The 12,590-nt window shown below is 37.9% G+C and overlaps 1 long non-coding RNA gene and 1 pseudogene across 1 annotated transcript; one reads left to right on the top strand and one right to left on the bottom strand.

Moving 5' to 3' along the window:
- Positions 1 to 4,887: 4,887 nt before the first annotated feature.
- LOC129471379 (eukaryotic translation initiation factor 4E type 2-like) lies at positions 4,888 to 5,803 on the top strand (annotated as a pseudogene).
- Positions 5,804 to 10,298: 4,495 nt separating this feature from the next.
- LOC134735410 (uncharacterized) lies at positions 10,299 to 11,897 on the bottom strand. The gene is made up of 3 exons (XR_010118464.1): positions 11,870 to 11,897; positions 11,030 to 11,141; positions 10,299 to 10,543 (listed from the first exon to the last, which is right to left on the bottom strand). It is a non-coding gene; the product is annotated as an uncharacterized lncRNA (long non-coding RNA).
- Between the last annotated feature and the right edge of the window lie 693 nt (positions 11,898 to 12,590).

The raw sequence follows: 12,590 nt of genomic DNA on the forward strand, positions 1-12,590 counted from the left end.
CCCAAATCAGTTGTATATCTGAGAAGAGGATTTAGCCAGTGCTTAAGTACAGGGAGTGGGAGGCAACCTGGTGACTCTAGAGGAATATTCAGCACAAAGGAAATAACAGTATTTTGAAGTCTTAAAAGAAAAGACAGGCATACCTTTGAAAATAATTTAGTAATATTAAGAAGAAAATTTTAGAAAATTGACTTTTTTTTTTTTTTTTTTTTTTTGAGATGGAGTCTCGCTCTGTTGCTCAGGCTGGAGTGCAATGGGATGATTAGTTCACTGCAACCTCCACCTCCTGGGTTCAAGTGATTCTCCTGCCTCAGCCTCCTGAGTAGCTGGGATTACAGGCACATGCCACCTTACCTGGCTAATTTTTGTATTTTCAGTAGAGACGGTGTTTCACCATGTTGGTCAGGCTGGTCTCGAACTCCTGACCTTGGGATCTGCCCACCTTGGCCTCCCAAAGTGCTGGGATTACAGGTGTGAGCCACTGTGCCTGGCTGAAAATTGACTTTTCTTAGAAAATACAAGACTACCTTTAGGAAAGAGCATAAATCTGAAAGCACTGTAGAATAAGATGCAAAGGCAGATGGAAGAAATAACACTTAACATGTCTAACACTGTGCCCAGCCCTATGGATTTGAATAAATCACCCTTAACTAAGAAGCCGTTGAATATTAACACATACAAATGCATAGAAATCAAGACAGTATGCGGTTACCTGTTAAGGACCTATAAAAATGATACAGATTGTTTGTGCTCTGGGCAGTCGGAAAAAGGTGAGGTCATTGTTGTCTGGAAGTATCAGGGAGAGCTACAGAGTTTGGCTCAATAGGAGAGAACTGGGGATCTAGAAAGGGACAGGGGCACGAGCAAAAGCTTTTACTGAGCAAATGGCATCCTCTTCAAACTATCTTCAGATAATCTTATTCTTACAATATTATTCTCATAAATGTTAACATTTCAAAATCTGACAGCACTTTCTGCTCACTATCATCTTACCTGGACTGCTTCTGATCCTTTTATACTAGGTTCAGTTCACTTATCTCCTGTTCACAGACTGCTCTCAGGCAGGATTGTAAGACATTTAATGTTTCAATCATACATTTGTTTTTCTAACTGAAGTCCAATCAGGCACTTTTCTGGCAATCTCCTATCATAATAACTTTGTATGGTAGTCAGGGTTGATGATAATCATTCCATTTCATAGGCAAGAATGCTAAAATGTTAAAGAATTTTCATAGACTTTCCTTCCATACAGCAAGAAAATTTGAGTCTGAACTTATATCCAGAGTTTTTGATTCCCAGTCTCATGCTCTTTTGACAACATTATTAACTGAGCAGTAAGAATAAGGGAAGATAAAGGAGGTAGAAATGGGCAAGTAAATATGTTTAATTATTTTCTTAAAGATGGGAGTAGGACTATGAATGTTTAAAGACACCAAGAAGAAACAAGAAGAAACTTGTCCCACTGCCTTCAAAAGATATATCTACCCTAATTATTTATTCAGCTATGGATAAAGGATGTTAACATTTGAGTGTCTTTTTTTTTTTTAAGGAAAAAAGAATGTCACGTGTTGGAATTGTGACACAGGTTTGGCAATCACAGTTATGGCAATGGACAGTCAGGAAAGTCACATCACATTCACTTACAAGGCAGAATAGCATGCTCCTTATGGCTGCCTTCCACAGTGCTGCTAACCATGGTTGATGTAAGGCAGTTGTAGCCACATGTTATTGATAGTAGAGAACTGCTATGGGAAAGCAAGATTCTGGGATGACCAGAGGGATGGTGTGAAGTTTTCACATAACAATATAGTAGTTCAGTGTAGTCAATCTGGCTAACAATCTGATGTAACATTTCCCAATTCATTTTATTCACATGTATAAAAGGGTTCTTATACTTTCTTGATACATACACTTTTGATGGTTGAATACATTTTTAATTGCTTCAATCTGAAGTCTTCCTTTCTTATTTTTAATATTTTCTAGCTTTAGCAATCAATCATTGTATGCTCTTTGTATGTCATGGACTTTTATACACATTTGATTTTTTTAAAAATCCACAATTTCAATAATTCCACTGTCACTTCTCCCTGTTTGAAAGGTGTGTGAGGAGGACTCATACATGGGTGTGTAAAGGACATTGGTTCTGTGAGAGCAAACATGGTAACTCTTCATTCATTACCCATGAAAACTTAGCTAAATTTGATCACATTTTAAGAGTGAACAGTTAAAAAAAACAACATGCATTTTAATTTTGTTTTCTTGTACCCAGAGAATTACCATTCAAACTTCAGGAACTCACATTATTGACAGCATTTTAGACTTAAAGAGAACCAGGATGCTGGATGAGCCTGACTTTTAGGGCTTATCTCATATTCCACCTTGAATGACCTCCCACTGTCAGAAATAATACTTCTGAACCCTAGAAGTAGTTGGTAACCCTCTCATTATTTTAATGTGCTTTGGATATACATAATAAAATATCTGATTTTCTTCCTTTCTTTTCCATTGAATTAACACTAATTGGCCATCGCTGTCTAGCTGCTGGTTCCATGTTGGCCCTGTAACCCCTAATTCTCTTTAATATTTAGGCTCTTAGCAGAGAGAGCCATCTTACCTGATAAACAGACATGGACCCATCTCCTTGAGGACAACTGCAACTGCCTCAGAATTATATTTGTTTCCTAAGGCTGCTGTAACAAAGTACCACAAACTGGGAGGTATAAACAGCAGAAATTTATTGTCTCATAGTTCTGAAGGCTATAGGTATTCAAGATCACAGAGTCAGCAGGGTTGGTTCTTTCTAAGGGCTGTGAGGCAGCCTTTAATTTTTAATTTTTGTAGGTACATAGTAGTTGTATATATTTATGGGGTACCTAAGGTATTTTGATACAGGCATGCAATACATAATAATCACATCAGGGTAAATGGGGTATTCATCCTCTCAAGCATTTATCTTTTGTGTTATAAATAATCCAGTTATACTCTTGTAATTATTTTTAAATGGACAATTAAATTATTTTTGACTATAGTCATCCTGTTGTGCTAGCAAATACTAGGTCTTATTTACTTTTTCTATTTTTTTTGTACCCATTAACCATCCCCACTGCCTCCCCACCCCACTATCCTTCCCAGCCCCTGGTAACTGTCTTTCTACCTGTTATCTCCATGAGTTCAATTATTTTAACTTTTAGCTCCCACAAATAAATGAGAACATGAAATGTTTGTCTTTCTATGCCTGGTTTATTTCACTTAACATTAACATAGTGACCTGCAGTTTCATCCATGTTGTTGCAAATGACAGGAGCTCATTCTTTTTGATGGCTAAATAGTACTCCATTGTGCATATGTACCACATTTTCTTTAGACATTCAGCTGTTCATAGACACTTAGATTGCTTCTAAATCTTGGCTATTGTGAATAGTCCTTCAATAAATGTGGGAGTGCAGATATCTCTTTGATATACTGATTTTCTTTCTTTTGGGTGCATACCTAGGAGTGAGATTGCTGGGTCTTATAGTAGTTCTATTTATAGTTTTCTGTAGAACCTCCAAACTGTTCTCAATAGTGGCTGTATTAATTTATATTCCTACCGACAATGTGCAAGGGTTCACTTTTCTCCACATCCTCGCCAGTATTTGTTATTGCCTGACTTTTGGATAAAAGCCATTTTAACTTGAGCGAGATGATACCTCATTGAAGTTTTAATTTGCATTTCTCTGAGGAACATTGATATGGAGCACATTTTCATGTACCTGTTTGCCATTTGTTTGTCTTCTTTTGACAAATATCTATTCAAATCTTTTGCCCCCTTTAAATCAGATTATTAGTTGTTTTTCCTATAGAGTTGTTTGAGGTCCTTATATATTCTGGCTGTTAATCCCTTGTCAGATGGGTAGTTTGCAAATATTTTCTCCCATTCTGTGGGTTTTCTCTTCACTTCCATTTCCCCCATTCTGTGGGTTGTCTCTTCATCTTGATTGTTTCCTTTGCTGTGCAGAAGCTTTTTAACTTGATGTGCTCTCATTTGTCCACTTTTGCATTGGTTGCCTGTGATCGTAGGGTATTACTCAAGAAATCTTTGCCCACTCCAGTGTCCTACAGTTTCCCCAGTGTTTACTTTTAATAGTTAGTAGTCTGAGGTCTTAGATTTAAGTCTCTATACCATTCTGATTTGATTTTTGTATATAGCAAGAGGTAAGTGTCCGGTTTCATTCTTTTGGTAAAGGCTTTTATTTAACTAATTAATAAATGAGAAAACCAGTAAGATGTGACGACTAGTTCCCAAAATAATTTAAGCACCGCACATATGTAGGTAATAAGAAGTAAGTTTACAAACACATGCAAAACTGGTCAATATCCATTAGGCAAAATTTCACCAGAAATAAAAATCATTTGCTTTTCTATGGACAAGAGTCATTTGCATTACTTACAGAGTTGTAAAATACCTTAAAGACAATAGGCCAAGCGCGGTGGCTCAAGCCTGTAATCCCAGCACTTTGGGAGGCCGAGGCAGGCGGATCACGAGGTCAGGAGATCGAGACCATCCTGGCTAACACGGTGAAACTCTGTCTCTACTAAAAATACAAAAAATTAGCCGGGCGAGGTGGCGGGCGCCTGTAGTCCCAGCTACTCGGGAGGCTGAGGCAGGAGAATGGCGTGAACCCAGGAGGTGGAGGTTGTGGTGAGCCGAGATCGCGCCACTGCACTCCAGCCTGGGGGACAGAGAAAGACTCCATCTCAAAAAAAAAAAAAAAAAAAAAAAAAAAAAAAGACAATAAAAGGTGCAGGCTTCTCTGAATGAAATAAATGGGAAGAAGTGCTTTACAGAATGGCAGGTAATCTATTTTTGTCCATTTCAATATCCTTTTCAGTTTTTCTGACATAAATATTAGAGTCCTTTGTCTCAAACAGAATGTTCTATGGAATCTCAATTTATAGCCCATAGGAAAAGCAGAAGTGAGGCAGTGGCCACAGTAGTGGCAAGAGGATGAACAACAAATTTGATGCTTTGAAAGATGACAACAATAGGGACCATGATCAGAATGAAGAAAGCAGCACACAGAAAGATACTGAGAAAGAAAAAACACAATGGGGATAAGAATAAGAGCAGTAACAAGAGGAAGGCTATTGTCCCTGGACAGGCAGAGCATCCCCTGCAGTACAACTACACTTTCTGGTACTCCAGGAGAACCCCTGGCTGTCCCACCAGCTCACAGAGTTATGAGCAGAATATCAAACAGATTGGCACCTTTGCCTCTGTGGAGCAGTTCTGGAGGTTTTATAGCCACATGGTATGTCCAAAGGATCTGACAGGACACAGTGACTTCCATCTCTTCAAAGAAGGAATTAAACCCATGTGGGAGGATAATGCGTATAAAAATGGTGACAAGAGGATTACTTGGCTGCAGAAGGGCTTGATCTCCCATTGCTAGGAGAATCTCATTTTGGCCATGTTGGGGGAACAGTTCATGGTTGGGGAGGAGATCTGTGGGGCTGTGGTCTCTCTTCACTTTCAAGAGGACATTATTTCAATATGGAAAAGACTGCCAGTGACCAAGCAACCACAGCCTGAATCCGGGATACACTTCGGTGAGTGCTTAACCTATCTCCCAACACCATTATGAAATACAAAACTCACACTGACAGCATCAAAACGCCAGGCAGGCTGGGCTCCCAAAGACTCCTTTATCAAAACCTCTGGAAGCTGCAGTTGAATGGGCCATGACCCTCTCCATCTCTGGATGGCACTATCCTTGAAGCCGGCGTCATTAGAGTCTCTTGTTCTGTTGGCATGCTACCTGGAAGATCCTTCTATCCTGGACAAGATAATTAAAAGAGAATTTTATGTTTTATGAACAGGCTGACACACAGCAGCTACAACAACAGCTGAGATTGCTCAATAAATGGTGCTAAATTAAAAAAAAAAGAGAAGAAATGCAGTCATTTTGGTTGAAATGAATATAGAGGCTTCTGACTAAGCTTTCTTGGACTCCAGAGTTTTGGGGATCTGTATAAATCACATTTAGGAAACCACTAGATGATTTGTACAACTACTGATTGGCCTTACTGATTAAACTTGGTCCCTCAACTTTAGTTGTTCCCACACCCAAACATTGTCCACATACTTCTACCCACTCCCTACTCCCTGCCCCCCACATGGATGCTCTGCTGTATCAAGAAACCAAGACATCCCTTTCAGAAGACTTTTTCATCCTTACAAATTTTAAATTCCCACAGTATTTGACTGTAGAACTTTCTGACTCTAAATTCCATAGAATAACTGAAGTTACTTGAAAATATACTTCCTATTTGACGAAACCTGCAACTAAGGGGCCTTAGAGTAATCTTGAAAAAAAATTTACAAATATATCAGCTAGGATTTTGTATGATACCGTCTTTATCTTTAATGTGTTCTGTTTATTTTCTTAATTTTGAAAACCAAGGCCATATTTTTAAATGCCTCTGGGCACATGCACCAAAATATCTCTGTAAATTCTGCACTCATGTTTCCCTGTGTTTTTTTACGTCTGTTTCTTGTGAAAGCCTGTAAAGACTGTGAAGAACTTCCTTCACAAACTGGGTGCTGTTTCCTCACTACCCATTCTGGCCTAAAATCTCCCCACGTGGTCCTGCTGTGTACTTTGCAGTACTCTGGCTTCAGTCCTAGTCCTATACAGGAAATGTGTGAAAACCTTGCCTCAGTGGCAATGGTGAGTTCATTTCTTAGAAGCTAAGCCGCTTGCCAGTAATTCCCATTTATGATCCAGTGTCTTATTGTCCCACTCCTTAGAGTGAGATTCAGATTCCTAAAGTATTTCCTGATTCTTACTACTCGTTCTTGCCACTGGACCCTCCATTGTCTTGAACTATATCAACTGTCCAGCTGATCTCCTAAACTTGATCCTTTCCCTGCCTGAACCCAGGATGCTTTCACAATTCCTTTTTCTTGCCTTATCTAAGAACATCTCTATTTTTTCTACTGCAGTCTCATTTTGATGAGTCTTTCCTGTTCTACCCTATCCTTTTGCTGCCCCAAACCTAACTTGACCTCCTTTCTACACAGGGTTTTAAGAGATCAAGATACTGATGCAAATTTCAACATTAGCTTGCAAAATCTTAAAGGTTGCTTTTCTTATCCTGAAACTACCATCCTCCTTTCCCTGTTCCAAAGTCCTTTATAGCGATATGGGGTATTTTCATAAAAAAAAATATTTTCTTAAGCAGCATTAAATGAAATCCCTCTTTCAGTACTACTGGTTCTTCTGTTTGCAAAGTTCTCTATTCTGGTTTCCTTTCCTAAACCCTTTCTTTTGACTACTGCAAAAGTATAGACCAAAGAGGCAACCTAATAAAACAGCTAAGACAAGACTACTAGCTATTTTGCTTAATGTTTTCAAAATCCGATTTATTCTGCACAATATCCCTCTGAAAGAGATACTATTATTATCCACATTTTATAGGTGAGGAAACTCTGAGTAAGTTGCCAAGGTCACCCAGCTAATACTTTTGAAACCAGGACTCAAATTTGAACCTTTCTGAATCCGAACCTCACTAAGCTCTATATCATCTCTGACATCAATCTACTACCAAATAGATGGTGACCTTGACTTACTTGCATTTCAAAAACACTTATATTCATTAGTGGTAGAAATATTTATAGACAAATCACTAACCAGAAGGAAATCTGAGAAAAAGAGAAGCATCAGAAAATAGTGTCAAGGGCACCAGTAAGTAGATAAGAGGCTAAGGTTTTAGTTTCAGCTCTTGGGCCAAAAGCTCTCAGGGCTTCTGTTATTTTATTTGTAAAATTAAACCGTTTACTAGATAGGTTCTTAGGATTTGTCTAAAAATACAAGTATTTGCTTCCTGAGGGGACTAAAAAATTCAGACAGTGTGATCAGTCTCTGCAATTCAATGAGAGCTATAACAGCACTGTACATGAGTTAGGCTGGTAAGTAGAGATTCATAATTCAAGTCTGTCCAGCTCACTTGTTTGTCCTGTCCTCTAGCTGTGTCAGGGCACCTGCTGAGGGACTGAACTGAGAACCAGGCAAATGTGGGCAGCAGTGTTACTTCCTAGGACTAATATCACCAAAGTGGCAGATGAAATCATCCACTGAAGAGTCAAATGTATTCCAGTCTCTCAGCATGGAAGAGTTGATTCAACCCAAACACACTGGGTTGGGCTCCTGTGGAAAAAAGAGGAGGTTAAGAGAAGTATCCATAGAAGCTGCTATATTTAAATGAAAGCGTAAATGTGCAAGATGGAAATCTGGAAAACATGCTGTAAAGATTCCTTGGAACACAGCTTGAAGGAAGAGCCCTGGCTGGATATTGTTGAGCAACAAGAGCAGCAGACAGACCATGATATGCAGTAATCAAGAATGAGGATGTCAAGACATCTGTTATTTTGTCTGCTTGGCTCTCCTTCCTTTTGGAATTTGCTTCTCTACTGCACCAAGTGATTCTGATGTGGCCGTCCCTCCTGCCACCGGCATGGGCGAAAGACTCAAGATGGCCAATCAGAGTATCTCTTTCTCCAGGGCCCAGATATTGATTGTGTAGAGGGAGGTATGAGATCTAAGCAGGGTTTATCAGTACCCTTTGGGGGGCAATTGCTATTGTTGCATGAAGAAAGAGAAGATCTTTTTCTGAGTTTATGAGCTGTAAAGATCATTGCAAGGAGGAAGAGACTGATGGACACCATTACTTGGAAAGAATAAGCCAATGTGAAGGAAAAAAGGGCAAGAGTAGGACACAACTAAGAACGTGTTTACGCACTTGGCCTCAGATGTGTCTGAAACCAGAAAACACCCAAACTTTTCAAACAGATGAGCCAATATATACCTTTCCCCCTTGTAGGATGGGTTTTTTTTTTTCTGAGATCTATTTACACGCAGTAAAATTTACTCCATTAAGGTGACTAGTCCTGTGAATTTTGATCAGTGCATAAAGTTTGCATAACTACTACCTCAATCAAGACATGGGATACTTCTATCACCCCAGAAAGTTCTCTCACGCCCCTCTGTTACTTATCCCTTTCTCCTGCTCTATCCACTGGCAAACACTAATCTGTTTTTCTGTTCCTGTAATTTTGCCTTTTACTGAATGTCATGTAAATGGAAACATAAAGTATATACCCTTTTGAGTATATCACTTCTTTCACTTAGCATAATGCATTTGAGATCTATCCATGTTGTTACTAGTATCAGTATTTTGTTCCTTTTTATTGCTAAGTCATATTTCATTGTGTGGCTATACCACAATGTGTTTATGCATTCACCAGTTCATGGGCATTTGGATTGTTTCCAGATTTTGGTAATTATGAAAAAAACCACAATAAATAATTGCATACAGATTTTTGTGTGGTCATATTTCCATTTCCCTTGGTAAATATCTAAGCGTAGGATTGCTGGATTATACAGTAAATATACTTTTAATGTTATAAGAAACTTCCAAACTGTATCCCAAAGTGGCTGTACCATTTTGCATTTCTGCCAGCAAAAATTTCCATTGCTCTTCCTTCTCACCAGTATTTGGTGGTTTCATGTTTTTTTTTAAAAATGAATAATTCTAATAGGTGTGCAATGATATCTTATTTTGGTTTCAATGAAAAATGATGTTAAACATCTTTTCATATGCTTATTTGCCATCCACATATCTTTACTGATGTGTCTGATCAAATCTTTTGCTCCTTTTTTATTGTGTTTTTTTTTCCCCATTATTACATTGTGAGAATACTTTACATATTCTGGACACAAGTCTTTTATAAAATTTATGTTTTGCAAACATTTGCTCTCAGTCTGTGACTTGTCTTTTCATTTTCTTAGCAGTGTCTTTCAAAGAGCAAAAGTTTTTAATTTTGAAGTCCTATTTATCTTATTTTATAGGTTTTGGTTTTTGTGTCCTATCTAAAAAATCTTTGCTAAATTCAAGGACATAGAATTAAATTTTTTTCTTTATGGTTTTAGATTTCACATGTAGAATTATGATCAATTTGGAGTTAATTCTTGTACACAGTGCTTCCCCCTTTTAAAGACCTTTTAAATTGAGTTTCTGTTCCTGGTAACCAATGAGTTTTGACTTATATAGATGGAGTCCTACACATATGTTGAATAAGAAACATTTTAAGAAAGGACTGTCTAGTGTAGATGTATTTCTAAAGGGTATGTCAATTCCTCCCTAAGTTAATTTAATTTCAGTGGAAACCTCATTGTGATTTATTTGCTTGACCTTAACAAAGTGAATTTGTAACTGGAATAATATATGGGAAAGAATAACATGAATATTTTAAAAACTAATAGGAATAAAGAGACTGGTCCTATAAGATATTAAAACATAAAGTAACCTACAATAATCAAATCAGTGTGGTCCTGATGCAGGGATCAACAAGAATAGCCTAGATGCAGGTAAGCATATATGTTTTATATACGTGTTTTAAAAAAAGAATTATGCAATAAATTTTGTTGGTAAAATTAGTTTAAAAGAAAATGAAATTATATCCTTACCTAACATGAAAATTCCAGGTGAATTAGATTGAAGTCTGAAAAATGAAAAAAAAAAAGAAAACTTTTAGGGGCAGATAGTCTGAAATGGGGATACTGAGCTGGCGCCTTCTTGATCTTTTCTCAAATCACTTTGCTCTTTTGGGGTGATTTAACTGGATTACATTATTGCTCATATAGTCTGCATCTTAATGTATTGCACCTAGGTCATGTAGAAATATAGATTATATTGGCCTTTGTTGAAAGCAGAAGTACTTTGCTTTGATGCACAAATTTATTTATATTTTCTTATTTTTTACTCCTCAGAAGCATTTGTATTCAGGCAAGATTTGTGAGAATATTTTCTCCACCAAACTAAACACAGCTTATAATATATTCCAGAGGGAGAATTTTCTAATTAACTCCAAGTGTATGAGGTCTGGAGGCAACGTAGAGGGCCTAGATTGGCTGCAGTGTTTCCTGTGAAGTGAAGCCACATTTTTCTTCTCTTCATAGATGCTCCAGCCTGGGGGGTTAATGTTTACCTTGATTTAATGTCTCATCAGAAGCATGACATCCACAGCAGTCTGGCTGCAGCAGGATTAAATGAAGCATGGCCATTTCTTCAAGAGAGACTTAAACTTCAAGCCTTTACCCCTAGAGGGAACGGGCAGGAGATGAAGAGAGAGTAAAAATCTATTGAACTACCAATGATAGAGTGAGAATGAAAAATTTAACCCCCTTTACCACAGGCACAATTTAGGGGCAGAGATGAGGTTTATACTCAAGAAATCTGGGGGTTAGGCCCAAGTAAGAGGCACTTTTGGGTTTACAGCGAATCTGCTCTAGGAGACAAGGGGCTCAGCTACCCCTGCCACACCACTACCCCACTCCACACTATTCAGGTGACCTCAAGACAAAGACACAAGCTTTGTCTTTGAGGGAGAAATAAGGTGGATTATGTTCAGTTTTGGGAAATTGAATCCAAAGCCTTGTCCAGACGGATTTTGCCAGTGCAGCATCTTCTTTCTCCCAGAAGCAAGCAAATGCATATAAGAAGTGTTAAATTAGGGTAGGGTGAGGACTAGCCCACCTAGAACTCTGCGCCTGGCAGAGGACCACAGAAGGGCTTTGGGATCTCAACATCATGGGTTATTCTTTCCAACCCAATCCTAAATTTTCTTGGTTTTCTCGCCAAACCATTAAGGGTCTGCTGCTGATGGAATAATTTACAAATTTCTTATAACCCTTTGTGTTTTTAGCTAGTACTATCTCTATGGGATAATGAGTTCTTTAAATCCACTCAATACTGTGTGAAATCATCCTCCTTATTTGTCTTAAAATTAACCCCTTTCAAGTTTCAGGAGGTGGAGGTAAATTCTTACATGTCAGAGTATTGGGACCCTCATGTTCATTCTCTTCGAATGTTATGACTTCACGGGCTTCTATCCAGCCTTTTATGTGGTCACCACTATGCTCTTCTTCCTCCATGGAGTTGATTATTTTAATTATTTCTTTTTTCCCTTTAATTTCTGGCATACTCTCTTTCTGTCTCTCTCTTTCTTACTTAGTTGTGTCAAAGAAAATTATACATGGTAGGAATTTAGACCATGACCCTTCAAACAGTTGTGTTTTGTTCCCTTCTATTTCAGTCAATGCTTAGCTCTATAAGAGACAGTGAACCTGCAGAAAAAACATGAGCTTAAGAGTCATCAAGATTTAGGATTAAATCATCCATTTACTACCTATATGACCTTGTGTAACTAAGCTTCAGTTTTTTTTAACCTGGGATGATATATTCATCTTGATAAGTCATTGTGAACATTACATTATTTGAAAAACATTGGGTATGTACTTTAATATTATTATAATAATAAGATGAACTAATCTAGTTTTTGAAACAAATCAATGAAAGTGTCAAGACAGGGTCTGATTTGTTATCATGTCTATCCTTTACTTTTATAAGAAGTTAAAAAGTCCAGGGAGGCCAGGTAAGTGGTGAGTACAGACTTTGCTTGACCAGCAGGAACATGGTAGAGTCACTGACTAATAATAACAGACATAGCTCATTACTTCCCCATAACTGACAGTAGCAGTCTGCAGGAA

The sequence above is a fragment of the Symphalangus syndactylus genome, chromosome 21 (genome assembly GCF_028878055.3).
Source record: "Symphalangus syndactylus isolate Jambi chromosome 21, NHGRI_mSymSyn1-v2.1_pri, whole genome shotgun sequence".
Taxonomy (NCBI): Eukaryota; Metazoa; Chordata; class Mammalia; order Primates; family Hylobatidae; genus Symphalangus; species Symphalangus syndactylus.